General features: G+C 36.3%; 2 protein-coding genes and 1 pseudogene across 2 annotated transcripts in view; 2 read left to right on the top strand and 1 right to left on the bottom strand.

The window, feature by feature from the left end:
• The window catches only part of LOC127833252 (uncharacterized), a 124,724-nt gene that overhangs the window by 91,646 nt on the left and 6,684 nt on the right, over positions 1–26,394 (top strand). The window lies entirely within an intron of this gene.
• LOC127833262 (S-formylglutathione hydrolase-like) lies at positions 1,289–26,038 on the bottom strand (annotated as a pseudogene).
• Positions 25,737–26,394, top strand: part of LOC127833254 (uncharacterized) — a 182,598-nt gene continuing 181,940 nt past the window's right edge. Inside the window, exon 1 of the mRNA XM_052358418.1 lies at positions 25,737–26,269. The gene's annotated coding sequence lies outside the window, so the exon portion shown is untranslated. The remainder of the gene's footprint in view (positions 26,270–26,394) is intronic.

Here is a 26,394-nt window from a genome sequence, read left to right as displayed (position 1 = left end):
AAAGTGTGTCTCCTGTCCGTGAGTTCTGACAATGTCATCAGTCTGACCAGGCAGATAAACACATCCACCGATGTCTTCTCCATATGCTGCATGACCCCAACACACATGGTCGTGAGCACATACGATGATCCACGTACAGTGAGAATGATAAACCAGACCGGTGTGGAGTCTGATTTTGACCGTGTGCTGTTTAATAAGAAGACGTACAAATTTGAAGAGAGCAAGTGCACGTATGTCCCTTCAAAGAAAACGTTGGTACTGACTGATAGGGATGCTCACACAGTGTACATGTTCGACACCGTGAAGGGAACGTCTAGAGCAGTCACTAATGATAACATACAGAAACCAAAGGGGGCCTGCGTCGGACCCGGTGACACGGTGCTGGTGTGAAGTATGGCTAAGAACTCCATCGTACACCTCACTGTTGATGGGAACATTCAATGTACCTACCATGTAGATATGCAATTGCCGTATACCCTGTGTATGAAAAATGATGGGAGCAGATTGGTCGTGTCTGGTTGTAAACAGGGAATGAGGAAATTGATGTACAAATTATCATAAAGGACATCATACGCAGCTATTAATTATATCTACACTTATGCATATGCTACCTGTATAATTCTTTTTGATTTTTGTTGTAAGGGACTATCTAGGTTTATGCTATTTGGTTCGTATTCTTGGTTAAATAAAGAATGTACATACGCATCTGTGTACATACTGCAGCTATACAAATAATACATTTCAACAAATTACAAGCCTCTGTGTTTGATAAACGGTTAAATTGTGTATTATGCACATGGTTAAAGCAGAAAAGTCTTATCTCTGTTTGATGTAAAATATAACAGTTACTTTTCCTCAGTTACTATATGTTAATTATGAAATAATCATTGTATAAATACTTTTCAACACATGATTCTGAACACAACCTTTTACTTTAGACATATTTTATATAATTATACCACATTTAATAAACACAATTAAATAGTATATATTATTTGTATTTATGTTGGTAAAATTATGTTTTCGAAATTGCCCAAAATATTGCTCAAATAAAACCAGATTTCAATCAATTGATATAGGTTGCTTTACCCACTTTTTTCAGCAAATATGCATTTGTGACAGGCATATATTTTGTAAATATTTAACAATCACTTTTTTATTACAATGGTTTAATACTAACTTGAAACTAGCATGCCACTTCCAATATAAAGAAGTGAAACGCATATGCACAAGTCCATTCAATACACAGCCTTTATTCAACATGGTTGTACAATCACCTTCAATCCAAATAAAATCATAATAAATAAAATCAAGACAGTGCCGTTTATGCAACTGCTGTTGGTTTTGCATTGTTATTCACTGTAAGAGAAACTTGGCGTGGTGGTTGATGTGTTCCTCGATGAATGTGGCGATGAAATAGTAGCTATGGTCATAACCCTGGAATGAAAATAAGGAGACAAATATTAGCTCACATAGGTTGAACATGAGATGTTTGTAAAACATGTATGTCTTCTAAGGGAAGCAAAGTATCAATCAAATGTGCAATTGTTAAATGATGTTGAAATATTGCTTTCCCCGAGTGACCTTGACTTTTCTTGCTCTATTTATCTGAAGATTGATACAGGCCTTCCTTTACTTAAGATTAATCAGCACACAAATGACCATATGTTTAAGCGGCTTGTTCACAGATTTATGCATTTTTCAAATAATCTCGTCAAATAAGCTTACTATTAACCCATATATGCCTAGTGGACTCTCCCGTCCTTCTAAATTGGATCAATTTATTTCCAAAATTAGGGATGTCTATAATATTCATGTTTATATTTAGTTTATTTCTTACAGAAATACCTTAAAGCAAACAGCGCAGACCGTGACGAGACACTGCATCATGCGGTGTCTCATCTGGGTCTACGCTGTTTGCCAAGGCCTTTTTGTAGACACTAGGCATAAATGGGTTAAAGCTCTAAGTGCTTTAAATATTGTTACTAACTACAGTTGCAAGAAAAAAGGTAGAATAAAAGGTTTTGCCTTCTCTAGGATTTGGAAACTGGACTTCTTGAATCAAAAGTGACACCCATGACCTTGACCTTTTGACCTCAAATTATATAGGTATTTTCTTTCATAACAAGTAAAGATTAAACCAATGTGCATGATTGTTTGTCAAAGAATTCTCTATGAAGCATGCAGAAACAAATTGGTTTACTTTTCATCTAACAAGCACCTTGTGAACTTGACAAACTGTATGGCGGGTAGGTGCACATCAGGATACTCTTAATATTTCTAAGTGGGGCATAGTAATAATAAAGTAACAGAGACAGGCAGCATAGCACAGGAGTTACTTTTATGGCTTATTTTATGCAAGGCAATATTTGTAGTGGTACAGATTATACAATTTATTTCTTTAACTTAAACTTTCTTTAAAACTTTAAAGGTTGTAAAAGCAAAAAACTACAAGATTACCTCATGTATCCTCAGATTGATTGGGCACATTGTTGGACGCACATTCAGCTGACAGATTGTCAGGCAGGAGTTGTCCTTCCACATAGAAGTTGTCTGCCTTTCCCTAGTCAACAAGCATATTAAGGGCAGGACCAGTGTACTTCTTCACCAGTTCTGTGGCATCATACTCCTGTGGCCAAATACATTAAACACTTGAAATGACAAGCCATTTTACTTGCTTTATTAATCTTTGATATATTGGTATTTTTATACATGATGATGATGATGATGATGATAATGATGATGATGAGCAAAATCACAATGCGTTGATGATCATGATAAGTGTCATGATAACAGCTCAATAATAATGGTGACCATGACAATGTATGTAAATAGATTGAATAATATAAACAAGAGGGCATGAAAGGCCCAAAGTTGCTCACCTGAGATAACAAAATATTATTGGGACAAATCTTCTGACCAAGTTTCACGAAGATCGGAAAATAAATGTGGTCTCTAGAGTGTTAACAAGGTTTTACTATAGCCATATATATATAAGGAAAAATGCCCCGCCCCCTGGCAGCCATGTTTTTCAACTAACCGGCATCATTTTTGAACTCGTCCAAGATATTATCGCGATGAATCTTCTGACCAAGTTTCATGAAGATCGGACAGTAAATGTGGCCTCTAGAGTGTTAACAAGATTTTACTATAGCCATATATGGAAAAATTCCCCGCCCCTTGGAAGCCATTTTTTTCAAGCAAACATAATTATTTTCAAACTCATGCAAGATATCATTTAGACCAATCTTCTGACCAAATTTCATGTATATTGGACAATAAATGTGGCCTCTAGAGTGTTAACAGGGTTTAACTATAGCAATATGTAGCCATATAAGGAAAAAATGCCCCACCCCTGGTGGCCAGGTTTTTAAAGCAACCAAATCCATTTTCGAACTCATCCAATATATCATTGGGACAAATCTTCCGGTCAAGTTTCATGATGATCGGAAAATAAATGTGACCTCTAGAGTGTTAACATGGTTTTACTATAGCCATACAAGGAAAATAGCCCCGCCCCGTTGTGGCCATGTTTTTCAACCAACCGGCATCATATTTGAAATCGACCAAGATATTATTGGGATGAATCTTCTGACCGATTTTCATGAAGATCGGACTATAAATGTGGCCTCTAGTGTGTTATCAAGATTTTACTATAGCCTTATTTAGCCATATAAGGAAAAACTCGTCCAAGATATCATTAAGACAAATCTTCTGACCATATTTCATCAAGATTGGACAATAAATTGGCCTCTAGAGTGTTAACAAGGTTTTACTATAGCCATATAAGGAAAAATGCCCTGCCCCTGGCGGCCATGTTTTTCAACGAACCGGCGTCATTTTCAAACTCGTCCAAGATATTATTGGGATGAATCTTCTGACAAAGTTTCAAGAAGATTGGACAATAAATGTGGCCTCTAAAGTGTTAACAAGCTTTTCCTATAGCCATATATAGCCATATAAGGAAAAATGCCCCGCCCCTTGGCAGCCATGTTTGTCAAGCAAAGATTACCATTTTTAAACTCATCCAAGATATCAGTGAGACAAATCTTCTGAGCAAGATTCATGAAGATCGGAAAATAAATGTGGCCTCTAGAGTGTTAACAAGGTTTTACTATAGCCATATTAGGAAAAATGCCCCGCCCTCTGACGGCCATGTTTTTCAACCAACCGGCATCATTTTTGAACTCGTCCAAGATATTATTGGGATAAATCTTTTGACCAAGTTTTATGAAGATCAGACAACAAAGGTGGCTTCTAGAGTGTTAACAAGATTTTACTATAGCCATATAAAGCCATATAAGGAAAAATGCCTCGCCCCTTGGCAGCCATGTTTTTCAAGCAAACGTAATCATTTTTTAACTCATCCAAGATATCATTAAAAACAATCTTCTGACCGAATTTCATGAAGATTAGACAATAAATGTGGCCTCTAGAGAGTTAACAAGGCAAATGTTGACGCCGCACAGCGGACAAAAAGCGATCACAAAAGCTCACCATGAGCATGTTGTGCTCAGGTGAGCTAAAATAGGTCATTTGGAATTACTGAATCTCTAATGAAAATCTATATACCACCAAGGTTGTTCCATTCGGTTTTCCTGTCAAAGCCTTGTTAATCGATTGATCGATCATCCTTAAATAGGTCAAACATGATTTAAATCACAATGTGCCTTACATTAATCGTTAGTCCTTGCAAATATTGGAAAGGTCTTGTATGGGTAAAGATAATGTGAAATGCACTCACTGCTTACCTGCCATTTAGACTGGTCCCCTCCAAGATATCCTGTGAAAGCTTTGATCCTCCACTGTGCTTTGATTGGGTTGGAGATAGGGGCAAAAGCACTCACTGACTGGAACTTGCCCGGACTCTTCAGTGCACAGATGAGTGCCCCATGACCTCCCATACTGGAACAGCAATTATTTATAGGATTTTTTATAGCAGAATCTTAGCCACATCATGGCAGTCACTTAACCTATTAGCATTGATACTGAGTGAACATGGTTAACTTGTAGAATGTGTATACAGTGCCAGCAAATGGCAACTGTACTACTTGAATCACACACCAATCTCCGTGCACGCTATGTGGCAAGAATGGAAATTGAACCTTGATTTGGAATGTTTACATAAGCCAGAGACAGAGTAAAACGCTAACGCTGACAAGTGAATGAGAAGGATTGGTCAGCCCAGAGACAAGTTTAACTAGAAATGGCGCGGCAGAGGCCGACGCGTATCCCCACGCTGCAGGACTGGTAATGGGTCATGCATAGTTGAGATTGACCGCATTTTTAAGAGATGTTCAGTATTAATTGGAGGTGAATTGGTGTAGAAATGAAGAAGTTAATGTAAGACAACATAAAACAAGAGATGTGTTTGTCAGAAACACAATGCCCCCTACAGCGCCACTTTGAAATAAAATTTATATTTATCATTTGGCAGGTATAGAAATCATCTCACTTAAAAGCTTATTACTTACATTGGATTTTGTTTTTTGACATTTGACATTGAAGGATGACCTTGAACTTTCGCCACTCAAAATGTACAGCTTCATGAGATACACATGCATGCCATATATCAAGCTGCTATCATCAATATTGCAAAATATATGGCTAATGTTAAAGTTTTCGGACAGACCCACAGACTGACAGACAGACAGACTGACTGCCAGTTGAACTGCTATATGCTCCCTTACTGTGAGAGGGGGGGGGTCTGTAGACAGTCAAACATGACCAAGTCAGACATCACTGACTACCAAGGTCTGTGGTTTATCAAAGAGATCATTGCCACAGTTCATCATGGGTCTATGGACATAAGTCAACAGGTAAGTTATGAAAACTACCTTTAACAAATTAGTACAGGAAAGAAATGATAATTATATCATTTAAAAAAACATTGACAAATCAATCATTTTAAGTTACAAATAAACAAAATACAAAAGCTGTACAGTAACTGTGAAAAGAACGTACATTTTTGGTAAGGAAATATATAATCTGCGATTCATAATTATATAAATTACTTCCCTTGAAAATAATTGTCTCTAACAAATCTCTATTTTTAGAAGGAAATAATTATAAGCCACAACGGTGACTGTAGATTCACAGGTAACCTTCAGGCACCTAAGATACTTGTATTCCCAAAAGTATCATTGTGTGCTTGGCTTGACCATAAAATGTCATTTTGATTATGCTTCAGTTGTATGGTTTCATATTATATATAAAATTTCAATATATCACTATAATTATATATAAAATTTCAATATATCATTTGGCAGGTTTAGAAATTATCTCCCTTTTAAAGCTTATTACTTCCTTTGATTTTGTTTTTTGACTTTTGACCTTGAAGGATGACCTTGAACTTTCACCACTCAAAATGTGCAGCTTCATGAGATACACATGCATGCCAAATATCAAAGTGCTATCTTCAATATTGCAAAAGTTATGGCTAATGTTAAAGTTTTCGGACAGAAACACAGACTGACAGACAGACAGACGGAGTGACTGACAGTTCAACTGCTTCATGAGATACACATGCATGCAAAATATCAAGTTGCTATCTTTAATATTGCAAACGTTACAGCCAATGTGCCATACCGGGAGCATAACAAGAGATGTCAGAGGACAGCACGCTCGACTATTCGAGTGTTTGACAGTATAACGTAAACCATCATGGGGAAATTGTTCATATTCAATAATTTATTAGACGATCTTTCAAAAATAAAAAAGGAAAAAAAAATATTTTAGGGTGGGAGTAGGGGGGGGGGGTTGAGAGGGGGTATAATTTGGGGTGTAGTCATTTGTTAGATTACGCCGGGTATGCGGATACTTTGATAACAGATGGCACTTCGATACCAGATAACAACAAAAGTCACGCGAGAGAGTTGAGTTCTTCAGCTTGTTTGCATTTATATTCTGTTAGTTTGGGGTTCAGACACGTAACATTGTTTGGTCGATTAATGGTATAGTACTTCGAATTGCGGAGCAAGAAAGTCATAAAAAAAAAACAGTTGATTATTAAAAAGAGATAAAATTTCATCGATAATCGTCATGAATTCGATGATCAGTATGTATTTCAACAAAATAAAAATACTTGGAAATAAATCAAGAACGTGCCAACTAATCGAAATAAAAGATCAATATGTCTATTAATGTTACAACATGTTAATTTTTAGTTGAATAACGTATTTAAGGAAATCCAAATGTTTTAAGAGTCGGATGCCAAATTTTCATGGACACTTCTTTTGCCGATCATCTAAAAAACAATGGCACTTCGATTCCAGATAATTCGACACTTTTTAGTGGAATACTGATATAGTAAGCAAGCAATACATAAAAATGTATGTACTGACGTAAATTAAAAACGAATTACCAAAACATGTTCTTATCCCTTTGGAATATGATAATAAAAGGGAAAGGGAAGAGTAAAGGGAAGTTGTTCATATAAGTAGAGCTCAATATAAAGGGAGTTTTCCAATCTTTTGAATTGTGTAGCTACGCATAAGTATCGTCTTCATGATGCGATTCTAATGACCTCCAATGACAAAGGATTTTATGAGGTGTATTGGCCGCTTTAAGACCACTTGCTGTCCTTATGTAGAGTCCTGCTATAAGTTCAATTAAACACAGTCGTGTTGATCAACATGATCCGTTGTATTTTCCATTCTCTTAATCTCAATTTACCACTGAAAAACAAGTTTATTATTTAGACAATTAGACAATTATTTTCGGTCCTCACTTGAAATATGGTACTTCAATAAAAAAGCATTTGAATCTTATTTAAAAATTGCACTTATAATATTAATTATATAAAATAATAGTAATAGCAACGCCATTGGTTATATTTAACATGTGTATGTAATTACGTTATACATAGATTTCCAATGTGTCGGGCTTTACAATGTAAATTGATTCGTACCTCAAAATGTTTGGTAAGAATAACCATAATATACATAAATGCATATCAGGTGGAAGATAAAACTCGGTTATCAGAGTGTCCAATTTGTTGAAAGTCTCTGTCATCCGAAGTGCCCTATATCGGGAATCAAAGTATCCGCAACTTCATGAATACCACCTATTAAAACATGCTCTATCTTCGTTGATATTTTATTGACGACTATCAAAATTTCAGTATTTGAAGCACAGTGATTACTCTACATGCTGGAATATCAAACAATTTCTTGCAATATTTCTAAGTAGTTTTATTTTGTTGAAATATTTACTGCTTATCCAGTTTATGCTGTTTTCCGACCGAATTTTCATTTTGTTGGGGGGGGGGGGAAACCTACCATTCTTCCGTGATGTTTTTCTTTGCAATATAAAAGGATACACCATTTATAAACTCGACCATGCGCCTTGTTTAAAAACTAATCTTTATGGTATAACTTTTAAAATAACTGACGAATTTCCCTCTCGCGCATGGCTTTTGTTGTTATCTGGCATAGAAGTGCCATCTGTTATCAAAGTATCCGCATACCCAGCGTGTAGATGATGTTTCAAAAATAAAACAAGGAAAACAAAAAAAAATAGGGGGGGTAGGGGGTTGAGAGGGGGCTATAATCAGGGGTGTGGTCATTTATGAAGAAAATATTTCAAAAATAAAAAAAGGAAAAACAACATTTTTGTGGGGGGTGGGAGGTGGGGGGGGGCAGGGAATCTTGGGTGGGGCGTGGGGTATTGTTTGGGTGGAATCCGTTGTGGTATTCAGTTTAGTATTGTTTTGTTAAAGTATTAATAAAATCTTATCATAAATAAAGAAGTTTATTTAATTTAAGCAAAATGTTCAATTATCTAATTTAAAAAGGGGCCATAATTCTGTCAAAATGCTTGATATAGTTGTCTGCTCTTGTTTATAGATATGGTCATGATGGTGAAGAAGTATGCAACATATAAAAGCAATATGTCAAAGTACATAGGAAATATTTGGGGTAGTACACAAACTGTAACATTGAATTATCAATAATATGCATATTCTAAGTATAAAAGGAGCAATAATTCTGTCAAAAAGCTTGATACATTTGTCTGCTCTTGTTTATAGGTTGGGGTCATGTTGGTAAACAAGTATGCAAAATATGAAAGCAATATGTCTAGGGACATAGGAAATATTTGGGGTAGTACGCAAACTTTAACATTACATGCATATTCTAAGAGGAAAAGCGGCCATAATTATTACAAAATGCTGTATAGAGTTGTCTGCTCTTGTTTAAAGGTTGGGGTCATGTTGGTAAACAAGTATGCAAAATATAAAAGCAATATGTCAATGGACATTGAAAATATTTGGGGTAGTACGCAAACTTTAACTTTTGCACGCCAACGCCAACGCAAACGTCGACGTGAGTAGGATAGCTCCACTATATATATTTCATATATAATAGTCGAGCTAAAAATGAGTAAAAATCTCTGACCCGGCCCCACCCCAACCCCATAACTTTGGACCCAGGGGTCAGATCAAAATTCCAAATAGTGCAGGGTCGCACATATGCTCATAACTACCATGTGTGAAAGTTTCAAGGTTCTAGTGCTTATTGTGTAGGAGGAGATAGTAGCCAGGACGGACGGATGGACAGACACATGGCGGAGATAACCACAATATCCCCATGCTTTTTTTAAACTAGATAAGAGGGCTTTCAGGATGGACCCACAGACATATGAACCCTTAAAGTGCTTAATTAGCAACATGTGCTTAGGTGAGCTAAAAATATAAAAGTGGGATCCTCGTCCACCACGAGGTGATGTTTTGCAGATAGGGTCACTCTCCCTACGTAAAATGTTAAGGTCATGCATTAAGGTCAAAGGGTAAGTCTTAAAAAACTTGTCAAGACTGTATCGTCGTCATTTATCATACAATATTAAAATAGCGTTGAAAATGTGTTGACATCTGTCATCATTTAAATGCATAAGGGTACTAATCGTGTCGCTTGCACAAAATAGAAAAGTGACAGGCAGGAACATATGATTACATTTCATGTTGCACTTAATAAAAAATGTTTTTGTGTTGGAAAAATTTCCATACAAGTGTAACATCCTGAGTTGGGAAATGAGTGCATATTTGATTTTTTTTCTTGGTGATTGATTTAGTTTTATTCTTAAAGATATGACAAATTGCAAAAGGCACATGAACCTTCTCAATCATTTGTATGACTAAACCCATTAAAATAACGTTTCAATACTTTTGTTCACATCTTAGGATTGGAGCCTTTTGCCCTCATTTTGGAGGAAAGTACTGCCACTTTGGAGATCATTTAATAGCAATTAACCATAACATTTTTAAGATGAACTTTTATGACTGCCGGGCATATACCTTTGACCAAATGTGGACATTTTGTCCGGCAAACTGCTGAAATTGGCATTTATAACTTCTGGCAACTGAAACAAAAAACATATATATGAATTGCTAGTTAAAACTATTGGGGAACATTAAATGGAAACACTTAAAACAAGAGCTGTCAGAGGACAGCGCGCTTGACTATTCGAGTGCTTGACGGTATAACGTAAGCCATCATGGAGCAATTGTTCATATCCAATAAATTATTAGACGATTTTTCAAAAATAAAAAAAGGAAAACAAACATTTTTTTGGGGGGTAGGGGGGTTAAGAGAGGGGTATAATGTGGGTTGTGGTCATTTATTAGACGATCTTTAAAAAATAAAAAAAGGAATAAAAAAAAATTGGGTGGGGTAGGGGGGTTGAGAGGGGGGTATAATTTGGGGTGTGGTCATTTATTAGATGATCTTTAAAAGTATAACATAAGGAAAAAAATGGGGGGAGGTTGGGGCTGGGATTCTGGGTTGGGCGTGGGGTATTGTTTGGATGGAATCCATTGTGGTATTCAGGTAAGTGTTGTTTTGCCAAAGTATTAATAAAATCTGATCATAAATACAGAAGTTATGGCAATGTAAGTAAAATGTTCAATTATCTAAGTACAAAAGGGGCAATAATTCTGTCAAAATGCTTGATATAGTTGTCTGCTCTTGTTAATAGGTTGGTTAACAAGTATGCAAAATATGAAAGGAATATGTCAATGGACATAGGAAATATGTGGGGTAGTATACAGACTTTAACATAGATTTATCAATAATATGCAAAAGAGGCAATAATTCTGTAAAAATGCTTGATACAGTGGTCTGCTCTTGTTATGCCCACACTTTTTGAAAAGCGTGGGGATATTGTGGTTATATCCGCCGTCTGTCCGTCCGTCCGTCTGTCCGTCCGTCCTGGTTACTGTCTCCTCTTACACTATAAGCACTAGAACCTTGAAACTTACACACATTGTAGCTATGACAATTAGTTCTGCAATAATATACCGGTATATCGGTATATATCGCAATACGCAATCCGCATATTGTATTTTACAAAAATGTATTCACATTTCATCCAGAAAAGCCATCCGAAATAATGATATCAAGGTAGACAAAACAAAGCGGTGTAAATATTTTTTTACGTAAAAATAGCATTCTAAAAAGTGTATTATACGGAGTAGCGTTGTTACATGGGAGCATTTGTTCGATACATTTGAACAGAACACACAACTTTAAATGTTTCATTCAATTCGGAATTGAGCATTATTAAATTTGTAATCCGAATTTCGGAAACACGCATCCAAATTTTAATGCTAACGTGACGATACAAAATTCTAGCGTCAAATAAAAAGTGCTTATCCTTTGTCTCAATAAAAAGCGCGCAAAAATTATGCAGAAACGTAGAACGTCGCATGGAAAGTATGGGTGTATTTTGTGTTGTTAAAATGCGGGAACATCACATTAGGCGATTTACGTGTGTTCAGTGGGGAAAAAAACGTCCCGGTTGGACGTGATTTCATCACATCTTTAAATAGTAACAAATGCCAAAATGTATTTGATACTTAAGATAATTTGCAAATGTTTGTGTTTCTTGTAATTTTTGAGCACATTTATAGTAAATATTTACCAGAATTTGCTATAAAACTGGAATGTACGGGATTATCGGGTAATTGGCAAGTTATAATTCTAGTGCAAGTTAGCAATATATTGCGATATATTGCAATACGGGTTTTTGAACTGACCATATATTGCAATACGGTTTTTGGCGTATTATTGCAGCACTAATGAGCATATGTGCAACCATGCACTATTTGCAATTTTGATCTGACCCCTGGGTCAAAAGTTATGTGGGTTGGGGTGGGGCCGGGTTAGAGATTTTCACTCATTTTTTTAAATGTTATTTTACATTAACTTCTTCATTTCTACACCGATTTACTTCAAATTGATACTGAACATCTCTTATGACAATACCGTCAATCTCAACTATGCATGGCCCCATTACCAATCCTGGGGCGCCCCGCCCACATAGACCAAGCCCACCACAAAATTGCCTTTTACTCCAATTTCTTCATTTCTACACCGATTGACTTCTAATTGATACTGAACTTCTCTTATGACAATACGGTTCATCTCAACTGTGCATGGCCCCATTACCAACCCTGGGGCGCCCCGCCCACATAGGCCACACCCACCCAAAATTGCCTTTTACTATAACTTCTTCATTTCTACACCGATTCACTTCAAATTGATACTGAACCTCTCTTATGACAATACGGTCAATCTCAACTATGCATGGCCCCATTACCAACCCTGGGGCGCCCCGCCCACATAGGCCACACCCACCCGAAAATTGCCTTAAACTATAATTTCTTCATTTCTACACCGATTCACTTCTAATTAATACTGAACATCTCTTAGGACAATACGGTCAATCTCAACTATGCATGGCGCCATAACCAACCCTGGGGCGCCCCTGGGTCAAACATGCGGCGTGGGGATACGCGTCGGCCTTTGCCGCGCCATTTTTAATTTCTAGGTTAGGGACCTGTTGGTAAACAAGTATGCAAAATATGAAAGCAATATGTTAAGGGACATAGGAAATATTTGAGGTAGTACGCAAACTTTAACATAGATTTATCAATAATATGCATATTCTAAGTATAAAAGGGGCAATAATTCTGTCAAAATGCTTGATACAGTACTCCGCTCGTGTTAATAGGTTGGGGTCATGTTGGTAAACAAGAATGCACAATATGAAAGCAATATGTCAAAGGACATAGGAAATATTTGGGGTAGTACGCAAACTTTAACCTGTGCACGCCAACGCTAACGCAAACGCTACCGCCGAACCCCAGGGCGAGTAGGATTGCTCCACTATATATATGTCATATATAATAGTCGAGCTAAAAAGTAAAACAAGAGGACCATGGGTCTAATGGCGCTCACCTAAAACCCAAAGGAACTGGACTATTCTGAGAAAGTACCAGGTGTTTCATAAAGATTGGACCAAAAAAGTGACTTCTTGAGTATTAACATGTTGATTTTGTATTTGACCTAGTGACCTAGTTTTTGAGCTCAAATGACCAAGATTCAATCTCAGCCCAGATTTTATTGGGACAAATGTTCTAACAAAGTTTGATGAAGATTGACCAAAAGATGTGACTAATATAGCGTCAACAAGTCTTCATTAAAGCCATATAAGGAAAACTGCCCCACCCCCTGGCAGCTAGGTTTTAAAACAAACCTGAAGAAAGTTTGAACACAACTGGTAAGTCATAATAACAAGTGTTCTGAGTTTTATAAAGATTGGACCGTAAATAGGACTTCTAGAATGATTACAAGGTTTTACTATAGCCATATTAGGAAAAATGCCCCGCCGAAAAAAAAGTCGGATAAAGGGAGACAATTCAAAATGTGCATTGTTACTGATTGTTCCTCGTTACCCCCCTTGCGGAAAACTCAATCTATTTTTAGCTGTGGCGACCTTGATTTAAAAGTCTGATAAAGGGAGACAATTCAAAATGTGCATTGTTTCTGATTGTTCTTAGTTACCCCCCTTGTGTCAAATTCAATCTATTTTCTCAGTGCGACCTTGACCTTTGAGATATTAACGTAAATCTTAAGCATGACACACCGTCCAATCATTGTGAACAAATGTACCAAGTAATTTTAAAATCTCACAAAGAATGACATAGTTATGGCCTGGACAAGATCATTTATGGCCATTTTTGACCTTTGAACACAATGTGTGACCTTGATGTTGCAGAAATCGACATAATTCTTTTGCATGACACATCGACCAATGATGTTGAAAAAATGTGCCAAATGATTTTAAAATCTCACAATGAACGACATAGTTATGGCCCGGACAAGCTTATTCTGCCCGCCGGCCCGCTCGCTGACCTTTACCAATCTAATTACCAGTTTTTTTCTTTGGAAAACCCGGTTAAAAATGTCCCGCCTCTGGTCTTTCAACAGATAACAACCATGCTTCAAACTCATCTAAGATTTCATTGGTAAAAATGTTCTGACTAAGTTTGATAGATATTGGACAATAAATGTGTCTTTTAGAGTGTTAACAAGGTTTTACTATAGCCATTTTAAGATAAACTGCCCCGACCCTGGTTGCCATGTTTTTGTACCAACCAAAACTATTTTCTAACTAGTCCAAGATATCATTATGACCTATGTTCGTATCAAGTTTCATGATTATTGGACTAAAAATGTAACTGTTAGCGTGTTGGCAAAATTTTACACACAAGTCATAAAAAAGCCCCACCCTCTGGTGGCCATGTTTTTCAACAGACCAGAACCATTTTAGAACTCATCCAAGATATCATTCTAACAATTGTTCTGACTAAGTTTCATGAAGATAGGACCATAAATATGACATCTAAAAAATCTAAATGTGAACAAGGTTTACTATAGCCATATAAGTAGAACTGCGATGCCCCTGGTGACCATGTTTTCAAAAACCCGGAACCATTTTCAAACTCGTTCATGATAATATTAGGACACATATTCTGAACACGATTCATGAAGATATGACAATAAATGTGGCCTCTATAGTGTTTACAAGGTAAATGTTGACGACAGACGATGGACAAAAGGGATCACCAAAGCTCATCATGCGAAGGTTGTTCTCAGGTAAGCTAATAAGAGCACCGCATAACGGGTGCCACGCTCGGCTACGGGTGCAGTTTTGAACAAGGGCTGTTTGTAAAACATGCATGCCCCCCATACGGGCTGTCAGTTGTAGTGGAAGCCATCGTGTGAATACGTTCTTTGTCACTGTGACCTTGACCTTTGACCTAGTGACCTGAAAATAAAAAGGGGTCATCTGCCAGTCATGATCAATATACCTATGAAGTTTCATGATCCTAGGCCTAATTTTTCTTGAGTTATCATCAGGAAACCATTTTACTGTTTCGAGTCACTGTGACCTTGACCTTGACCTAGTGACCTGAAAAACAATAGGGGTCATCTACCAGTCATGATCAATGTTCCTATGAAGTTTCATGATCCTAGGCCTAAGCATTCTCGAGTTATCATCCAGAAACCCTTTTACTGTTGCGAGTCACTGTGAGCTTGACCTTTGACCTAGTGACCTGAAAATCATTAGGGGTCATCTGCCAGTCATCATCAATGTACCTATGAAGTTTCATGATCCTAGGTGTAAGCATTCTTGAGTTATCATCCGGAAACCATTTAACTGTTTCGAGTCACTGTGACTTTGACTTTTGACCTAGTGACCTGAAAATCAACAGGGGCCATTTGCCAGTCATGATCAATGTACCTATGAAGTTTCATGATCCTAGGCGTAAGCATTCTTGAGTTATCATCCGGAAACCATTTTACTATTTCGAGTCACTGTGACCTTGACCTTTGACCTAATGACCTCTAAATCAATAGGAATCATCTGCCCGTCATGATCAATGTACCTATGAAGTTTCATGATCCTAGGCCTAAGCATTCTTGAGTTATCATCCATCAACCATTTTACTATTTAGAGTCACTGTGGCCTTGACCTTTGACCTAGTGACCTGAAAATCAATAGGGGGTTCATTTGCTAGTCATAATCAATGTACCTATGAAGTTTCATGATCCTAGGCGTAAGCGTTCTTGAGTTATCGTCCGGAAACCATCTGGTGGACGGACGGACGGACCTACCGACCGACCGACATGTGCAAAACAATATACGCCCTGTTCTTCGAAAGGGGGCATAATAAATGAAAGCTTGTCAGATTTTTTTTTAGAGGCCACAGTGACCTTGACCTTTGACCTAGTGACCCCAAAATGGGTGTGGCGTGTAGAACTCATCAAGGTGCATCTACATATGAAGTTTCAAAGTTGTAGGTGGAAGCACTTTGATTTTAGAGCAAATGTTAGGGTTTTAGCACGACGCGGACGGCGGACGACACACGACACAACACGACGAACTGGCTATGACAATACCTCGAGTTTTCTCCGAAAAGGCCGAGCTAAAAATAAATATATTGAACATTATAAGAAACAAAACAAAATAAAAGAAATGCATCATTTCCTATAAATCAGTATTATCATAAGTAAATAAACTAGAACCAGATACGTGTTGGCAGCATGTTGATCCTATAGTCAATAATCAGAGTACAGTATCACTTGACTTTTATGGGGTTCCCAAATAAAAATTAATAGATGCAACATAAATAGATGCAAACACTATGGTAAGTGGTTTTTTTTTTCAAATAACTTTAAAAACGAATTTTCTTAAGAATTTCAACAAGTGCACAATATACAGATTGTCATGCTGTTTATGGCAATGTGAGCACTGTTATGCTTCCCGCAACGTAAAATTTTGTCACCGATTTCAGAAGCATTCAAAAATTTATTCTTTTACCTTAAGATATTGTCACACACTGCAAGAAAAACTGTCTTTTATGCACTAAAGATTTTTGCAAATGAGTTCAGCATAAATGTCTTACATTTTCAAGTTGGCTACAATAATTCATTTAATTGAAAAAACTAACAGATGAGAGCAGTAATTATGTTTTTCAAGCATTCACATTTACTGAAAGTAATTAGAATGATGAGATGAATTTTGTCTAAAACTAAATGGCATTCATTGAGCTTGTCTGGAAGGTTTGTGAACTTTTTGCTGTTATGTTATTGAGTCTTATTGGTTGTTTACACATTTCGTCTCTGTATTGTGAACATTTATGGAGATTTACATTTATTGTGACAGCTTTTATCAAGCAGAACATAAGCATGATAGACAAAAAAACTGACACTTTTATTGTCTCACAAAATAAGGTTGCTTAAACATTTATAAACAATTTAAGTTCATAAAAAGGCTTTAATTCAAATCTTGTCTACCTCCTTTGTAACATATGAATACATGCGATAGTTAGTCTTCCATTTTTCTTCTGTTCTCAAATGTGGCATTTTCAATTCGCAATGAGATTTTTAATGACACTCGTAATGCGAACATGGATCTTATTCGATATGCGCCCATCATTTAAATAGCCCACTTAGCCTGCGCATCTCTCAGTCCGGTCAGGAGAAACATAACATATTGAGTGATTTTATAGCGAACAGCATCGCCTATGACCTGACTACGCAAATACATATGTTGGGTTTAACAAACGCTTGCCGAAACGCAGAAGACCCATTTTCGCATAACGGGGCTATGAACGTGTGATTTAAATTAGTCGAAAGAAAACTGCGTTTAAATCAAATATCAACATACGATATATTTCGATAGTGAATAAAGATAGTCATAACAAGGCATGTGAGGACACATATGATGTGCACTCCCGTAGTATATTTTTTAATCTACTTACACTAATGTGTGGATTGACAATGCTTACACACATTTCATGTGGTGAATATGCATCTTACAAGTGAAAAAACTACAACATAATAGTTTTACTTTTGTTTTCATTTTATTTATTTAGAAAAGTAAATTGCAAACTGTATTTCAAAGTCAGCGTATACGCCGACTACATTTTTAAAAGATATTTCTTGTTATATTTAGTTTATTTTTTGGTTTTAGCGATTATAAAGCATTTTTGAGGTTGCCTATAGTTTAACTGTAGTAGTTTGTGAACTCATATCCAACGTTTTATATATTGAGAACTGTGAATATAATTAAGCTTAACCGTCTACTAACCTTCTACTAATGCGCTGCTAGCACCCGTAGATACAAAAGATCACAAAAGAACGTTTCCCAGAAATCCTCGCTGTAGAAGCATGAACGAGGTTACGAAACAGATCATTCGTATTATGATTATAATAAATTGTTTGTTATATTCGGTTTTAGCGATGATGAAACATTTTTTGTCTATCGTATCCCTGAAGTTATTGTTGAAATTATGTTAAGCGTTTTATAAATTGAGTATATAAATAAGCGTTAACTCAAACTATTGCGCGTTTTTCCCGAATCTATTAATAGCCTCAAATTATGAATGACCTGTACTACGTCATTGAGATGTATGTGAGAGCGTAACCTATTGTGTTGTTATCACCCGTGCAATTGGACTCTCCTTTGTTTATCGACAGCCACATCTATTAATAGCCTCATATTATGAATGAGCTGAGAAAAAATACTACGTCATGAAGACGGAGCAGAAAATGGACTATTTTATTAATTCATAAACAATACCGCGACAGGTTTAATACAATCACTGTTTAATGATTCTTTTCTATATAAGCTACGTTCGAAACTATTATATTCAACACGATATTTACATACTGTTTCCATATGTTAATGAAAATGGATGGAGAACTCAAACCTCTTGCATAAATTATACAACTCTTTCTCGCGCGGATACGGCATGTGTGGAGCGTAGTTAGGCTCTCCGTAGATAAGCCGAACCGATTTGAAACCGATTTGAAATTTGAGTAACGACATTGTCGTTCGCTTCGCGAACAACAAAAATGAAAACGCGACGCGGTTAGAATGAAGCGTGTTGTTTCAAGATTAGTGAATCACTAAAGAACGAGAGGCATATTGCGCATGTTCTTACCATGTCGTTAAATAATGAATATGATTTAGATATGTGATGAAAACAAGCCGCTTTCTTTGTTTTATCGTTTATTGTAGACACGACGTTTTGACAACAAAATAATCGTGATCTCTTTGATTTGTGCATAACTATTTTTTAACATATATGATCGGAGCCATGGTAAAGTTTATTAATGTACATGTCAAGTACAGATCCTTTTGTATATCAACACACTTTTTTCTATCGATTTTACAAAATGCGTTTATAATCACAAATATTATATTATATATTCTGATCTTCATTGATAAGTTATGTTTGTTGTGAAAAACAGCAATGCGACAGATAAGTTGCTTATTAGTAAATACACATTAAAAATTTGTATCATGAAGTATGATTATAATGCACTCAAAGTCTAGTCAAACCCAGTTATAAACTGTGCTGTCTTCGTCAATAACTATATGTAGTGTTTCTAGTATTATTTTTGTCGTTGATTTTTGGTCAGGAATATTAAAAAGGGGCAAAAACAACATCATATTAAAGTTGATCAATTAAAATGAACAAGCGCGTTATAATGTTGGATCCCGACAGCCGTCTAACTGCAATTTGCATTCATGAGTGCAATCATGGACTTAATTTCATTGATTTAACAAAACGAAATCACCGCTAGCATATTAGAAACATTCGAATTAGTTAATATGTTGTGTTAAAACTTAGATTGAGAATCGGGGCGTTCGTATAAGCGGGACCTTATGCTCCCCGGATCCGATCCAAAAATATAATGTAAGGCAAGGCGACATAATATTTTATTACGAATAAGTTTTCATTATTCGCATGAATGTAGGAGCACTGCATTCTCTGTACCCTTTTTAGTGGCTGTTACAATCATCAAAAAGTAGTGAAATGTTGCTTAAACCAATATGATATAATAACGCATTTTAAACCGATATCTAATACGGATGGTGTTGAAACCGATGTACTTAATTTACAATAAACCGTCTGCTATTGCATACCATTATTAAACGTGTCCCTTATGCACCGTTAAATACTACATATTACGATAAGACTTGAGTAGTCTATTTATAGAAACCGTTAACGTGCTTATGATTGATTTAAGTTAAGGACCCATTTCAGGTTTTGACAAATATGTCAGTCAGTTAATCCAGCGACCCTATCTCTGCATCCGAAAGAAGATGAGGCATGGGCAATACACAATGATGAAGTCCCAATGGCTACGTCACACGGACAGCCCCGCTAGATTTTAAATGTCCCATACGACCATTTAATCATTTATTAAATCTACGTAACCTTCCAAAGCCGTGTACGGGCGTTTTTACAAAATAAAAATCAGATATAACTCAATGACAATAATAATGTCGATGCATTTTGTTATTCACAACAAGCTTTTTATTCGCTATTTCAGCGTGGCTGGCAAATCTGCGGAGGGTTCTCCCAAATCAACGCCGAATGTCGTGACGTCGACAATCACACGTTGACGGTCGACGCTTTGTCTGGGCAGCTTGCAGGCGATATCCTAGATGAACCATGTACCACAGCCGGGATTTTCTGTAGAGACTCCGACCGAAGTAAACCCCGCAAGTGTGCTAACTATGCAATCCGGTTCATGTGCTCTTGTAAGTAAAACGTTAATGAATACATTACTAGCAACTTTCAACGCCCGGCTCATCTTTATTTTTAATTAGCCATGTTTTGATGTTGTTCAATGAACACACGAGCATTGAGTGAGTGAGATATTGACTGATTGCGTGAGTGAGTGAGTGAGGGCGGGAGAGACTTAGTTCAAACCGCTCTATTTATTAATATGACAAAAACACATAACGCCACAAAAAGCTGAGAAAAAGTTTGAATTTTGCCCTCACGGACTTAGCGAAGTTTGATAATTGTGTGAATAAATTTACACCTTTAAACTGTATCATATCTACCCGTAGTAATACGGTTAAATCAAGGTAAGAAAACACTGTGTTCCAACATTTAGATAAAGTTGTATACAGCTGACACCGCATATCGTCATATTTTTGCAATGTAGTTATGTTTTACATAAATATGAGCCAAAAGCACTGTGAAAAGGGATATAAGTCCGCAGTCCGCACAGGCTAATCAGGGACGACACTTTCCGCCTAAATTGGATTTTTGCCAAGAAGAGACTTTCTTTAAACAAAAATATCATAGGAGCGGATAGTGTCTTCCCTGATTAGCCTGTACGGACAATTTATGTGTGTTTGAAAAAGTAACCATATTTATCAGTAAGATTGGTCATTTTTTTTTAAACTACAACCAAAACAAACAAAGAGTACTGACGAATACGTAACGATAATGAAAACACACTTCTTTACATTTTATTGATCCAAGTTTGTGCAACTCAAATTGGACATATATTTTGCGATTATTTTACTATGTTAAATTGATGTTCTTGATTTATATTTGCTTTTCTTGTGAACAAATATACAACGATAATTGTTTTCATATTCTGAAGGACAACTTATTTCCGCAATATCATACGCGGTCGGCTTATATTCTTTCTCATGCGTTGACATTGAATTATAACTCGATTAACGAAGTCGTGGGTGATTTTTTCACATTAGAACTGCAAACCGTTTCATAGTGACCAGTAATCGAAAATACTTACTCATACTTTTATGTATTAGCTATTTGAGTGCAATTTGTTTAAAGTGATATAATTCCAAAGTTCGTTTTTTTATATTTTTAGCTATCCCGGACAGACACGCGCCCCCAAATATTGGCGTCATAGGTATTGTCGCTGGTGTCTACCCATCGCGTGCGTCGCCATCTTTCACATTTCGCGCGTCTGCCGTCGGCGGCGTCGGTCGGCGACGGAAGTACTGGTTTCCGGCAACAGCAGTAGTGGGTCTTGCGATCTGGCAGATCTACCTCTGTCGTATTCGTTTCTGTTTGGAGACACGGTGAGGAGTATAAGCGCAATAGAATTTCCATCGCAGAACTCGGATATTGGCCAATCTAATGCAAGGTATAGTTCGTCCGTTGCTCATTTGTCATCAGGAACAGAGTCTGAAGCATACAGTAGCATTAAACGCAGAGCAACTGTGCTAGACATACATGAAAACCAGTCAGTTGTTTCCTTATCGTCAGACGCACTTCCGGCTGGGCCAGCAGCCCCTGAGCCGGGATCTAGAAGACAATCCAAAGCGGGGCGCCCTCGGATTCCCAATATGCACATATCAATATATGAAATAATGTCTTGTCCGGAGTCGCGGGAATCTAGTGACGTCTCACGGACGCAAACGCCAGAACTTAGCTACGCGTGCACTCCACCGCCGGATTATAAAGACGCTGTGGTAGTTCTCGGTTCAGAGGAGATAAATACTAACTACTAGTATATACTAGATGCCAAGAAAAGGGAAGAGTTACATCAACCTGATTTCAGTTAATTGTGTTCATAGTGTATGTCTAAATGAATACTCTCTGAGCCAATGTGCAACCTGTTTATAAAGCGAGTTTCTGTTATTTCTATACCTGTTGTGTTATGACGGAAGACATATTTCCTCAAGATACGTTGTAAAGCAATCGGGACTTCTCGGACAATTCCGCCATAACGGCGGTGTGGTGTAGACCACTGTCCGGAGCGTTCAGATTGGTTGTAAAGATGAATATTTGGAGCAATTACCGAGACATCCACTTTCGTGTGTGAAAGCTCTATGCTCACCTATTACGATCTGATTATGGTTCAGCTGTCACGTACAGTAGGTTTATTTTGATAACTACTTGGTGACTGTTAGTGCAATTTGTAAACAAAATCTTGTTTATAGTTCGTATTTATACAAAGGCACACGTATTTATAGGCTGTGTTTATGATAATAAAATTAATGATATTGCATTCGGGTAAATGCTTACTTTAAATTCAGTTTTGTGCAATTGGGAATGGTTTAAGACACTGTGTACACAACCACTTAACACGGTTGAATACAACAAAAAACGTCATCGTTATGTCGAAGAAAAAAGTCGCAAAATGTTTTGGATAAGCATTTGTATGAGTCTGTATTATCTATGTAACAACCGGCATGTGGCAAGCTCAGACCGAGAGGGCATAGTTCGAACACAAATCTTGCAAACGACTACAATTGGATGTTGCATTAAGCCTCTCGGCTTTGGGATTTGTGAAGAACATATGATTACGATATTGTGTTCAATAAGTCTATATGGACATTGCTCTGTGAAACAGGAGTTTAATGCATGTGCGTTAAGAAAAGTCCCATATCAGCCTGTGTAGTCTGCACAAGCTAATCAGGGACTACACTTTCCGCATTTATGATTGTTTTCGTTAAAATAAAGTATTTTCATCGCAACAATCCAGTTAAGACGGAACGTGTCGTCCATAATGAGCATGTGCTGACTGCACAGGCTAATCTGGGACGGCACTTTAAGCACATGCATTAAAACCCTTTTTCGCAGGGCGCGGCTCATATTATACTTTTGATCCTCAGAACGAGGTCAGTGTTTACTCAAGGTACATAATTTGAGCAAATTCTTCAGAAGATTCTCCTAAGACGTTACATAAAAAATGGCGCTAATTATGGTTTAAAAGAAGTCATTTTTTTAATCTTGAATATAAATGCATGCTGTTATTGTGTATCGGAGTTGTTAAATGAGCTTCATATGTAGCATAACTCTAATAAAATGGGTTTAATGCTTGTGCGTAAAGTTTCGTCCCAAATTTGCATGTGCAGTACGCACAGACTTTTAAGGGACCTCACTCTTCCATTAAACGAAAAATATCATTAAATCGGAAAGTGTCGTTCATAATTAGCTTGTGCGGACTACACAGGCTAATCTGGGACGCCATTTTACGACCATGCATTAAAACCCCTTTTTACAGAGCAATGGTCATATATATGAACAATATAAACATATTTGCGATTTTTGAAGGAATTGTGGGCTATTTCACCTTTAAAACAGTGCCATTTCAAGTTTTCAAGAATCTTTAAACTTCTTTTATAAACGTTAGTTCTATGAACGTTGGTTGCGATGTTTATTGTTTCGATGAGGGACAATTTACAAATAACATGGTAGTTCTCTAAAATAGTTCATATATGTACATCACATATGCTTTCATCTTGCCGTATGTAAAGATACACAGTCTACAGTCGATAATTACATTTTAATCAATACATATAGATTCAATTTGAACGTTTGCAAAATTGTCATTAAATCAATAGCCTAGTTAGCAAGTAATTTTTTTTTTTAATGTTTAAAACCTAAAGTAGAATTTCTTTATGTATACGTTCATTTCCACAAACGCGATTATTTTTGGCATATATACAATTAGAGCTATTGCCGAATTAGCAAGTGATTTATTATTTTTCAAACGGTACCGCTTTTAAAACCGAGAGTAGGATTTCTAGACGTATGCGTTCATTCATTTCGACAAACGCGATTATTTTTAAATTTTAAAGCGCAAAAAAAGACGGATTTCTACCTTGTTACCACCATATTTTAATTGGCATAGATAAAATATGTTTTTTACTTATACTTAAATTTACTCTGCCAAATAAGGTGTGTCGCTTTAATCTTTAGGGCGTAATCCTTATCTTTCAAGAGTTTCTCCACATCAAAAATATTAAGAGCTTGATCTGTTCTTTGGTAAGGCGAGGTCGTTTTACTTGATATTTGAAGACGAATGGTACCGGTAGTTATTTAAGATAATGTTAGTCTTTTCCTGACATGTCTGCACAAGAAGTATTTTTAACAAAGCTTATTTGATATAATGAATTTATAGACATAAATATAGCTGCTTTAAATGCATTACAGAAGGTAAAACTAGCGGTATTATCTGTAATGGGATTGTTTATCATAGGACAAACCTCTTTAAATGTGCGCGTGTGATAATAAGACTCGCGACACTCTCCTAATCTGTAGAAACTACACATCATTTTTTTTAAGACGAAATACTCAACATGTATTCTATTCGTATCCGTTAATAGGCAACATGTGTTTCCGTACGATCTCTCTTTTGATAACATACCAATACTATTAACGTGACAGTTTAAAATATAACTAGTAAAATTTTTCTTGCTCAAAACAGATACGTTTGATCGTGTGTCTGCTGAACACGTGAGCATTGTAAATTCCGCTCAACATCTAAACATTTAAGTGTATGCCCTTTATATTATTTGTTGTCGCTGAAATGGTCGTTGCATTGTCACATATTTCATTTTTACGCTTTGTACAGATTTATTTCGTTGCAAACCTTGTTTACAAGCTTTACGGAAATCATATGTACAATTAAGTAATAAATTTAATAAAACTAAAGTGGAATCATCAATAACAGGGAAGTATACTAATGATTTTACAATTAAAATGAATTCATTTTATGATGAATACATTGTTGTTCGTGAAAAGTGTGTCAAATTAAGTTAACCTCAGGATGTTCCTTACACTGAATTTTGTGTCATATATTTTTTTAAGTTAACACAAGCACAAACATTATACTGATTTGCACATTGTGGCTGACACAATTCACGATGTATAATTAAAAATATATTAACGCAAATTTAATGAAAAAAGTTTAAATGAAACATACGTAATAGTAAAATGAGGAATAATTAACATGACCGCAAAACTATTCAACAATATTTTATATTCACGGAAATGATTCACCGATTGGTATGTATGCCTCGGAATGACAGAAAAACGAACATGTCAGCAGATTGGAATCTTTGAAAACATAACTATGTTCTAAAGAAATACTTCAAACAATATATCTTCCTGTACCGAAAATTAAGGTCACATTGATGCCGACAAATTTCCTATATATAGTATTCACTGCAAGATAAACACTATGACCAGCAAACTCATTATGTAAACATTTATATAAGTATATAAGCATGTTCTTTTTATACTATTATTTCGTACACATTGTCAATCCATCCATTGTATATAAGTATACAGTACCTTAACACTCTTGTACTGATGGGGAACACCTCTCGCGAGCAGATAACGCCCGTACGTGAGCAACCACCGGAAGAAAAAAAATCACAATCAGGAATCGAACTCGGAATTTAATAGTCGTGTTATACGATAATAGCAAACAGTGCTTCGGCCAAATTGTTATTTCATTCGATTTAATCTGAAAATTGTTTTTATAGAAATTACTATTACTCAACGCGTAAATAAGACTTATTATACTTGTTTCACTTCTTTATATTGTGTTATTAAATGAATTCGTACATCTTAATCGAACCTAAACATAATTGTTTCAAATAGCAACATTTATTCAATTTGTGACATTTTCTCTTTCATGACTGATACATTATAATCTGTCGTCGTTATCATCTAATACGTCGCAACCTAATTTGATAACGGAGTCGTACTGTACCTTGTACGTAGAACGCTAATAGTCTAATCGTTCGAAAGGGGCGTTTTAAGAATATATCTTGTATATTGTGAATTTGGACTATTAATTGCTGCACTAGTAAAAAAGACGGATACATAATGATTTAGAAGGTAAATCCGAAACTAGACTTGTGTAGTTTTCCATTTACCTACATTTCAGATTATTTAATCGTAAAAAGTAGTGGTTGTTATTCATATGTTTAAACAAAAGTAGAAATTATATTAAGATACATGAT

This window comes from Dreissena polymorpha, chromosome 6 (genome assembly GCF_020536995.1).
Source record: "Dreissena polymorpha isolate Duluth1 chromosome 6, UMN_Dpol_1.0, whole genome shotgun sequence".
NCBI lineage: Eukaryota > Metazoa > Mollusca > Bivalvia > Myida > Dreissenidae > Dreissena > Dreissena polymorpha.
The sequence above is the reverse complement of the archived record's forward strand: the minus strand, read 5'-3'. Positions and strand labels throughout refer to the sequence as shown.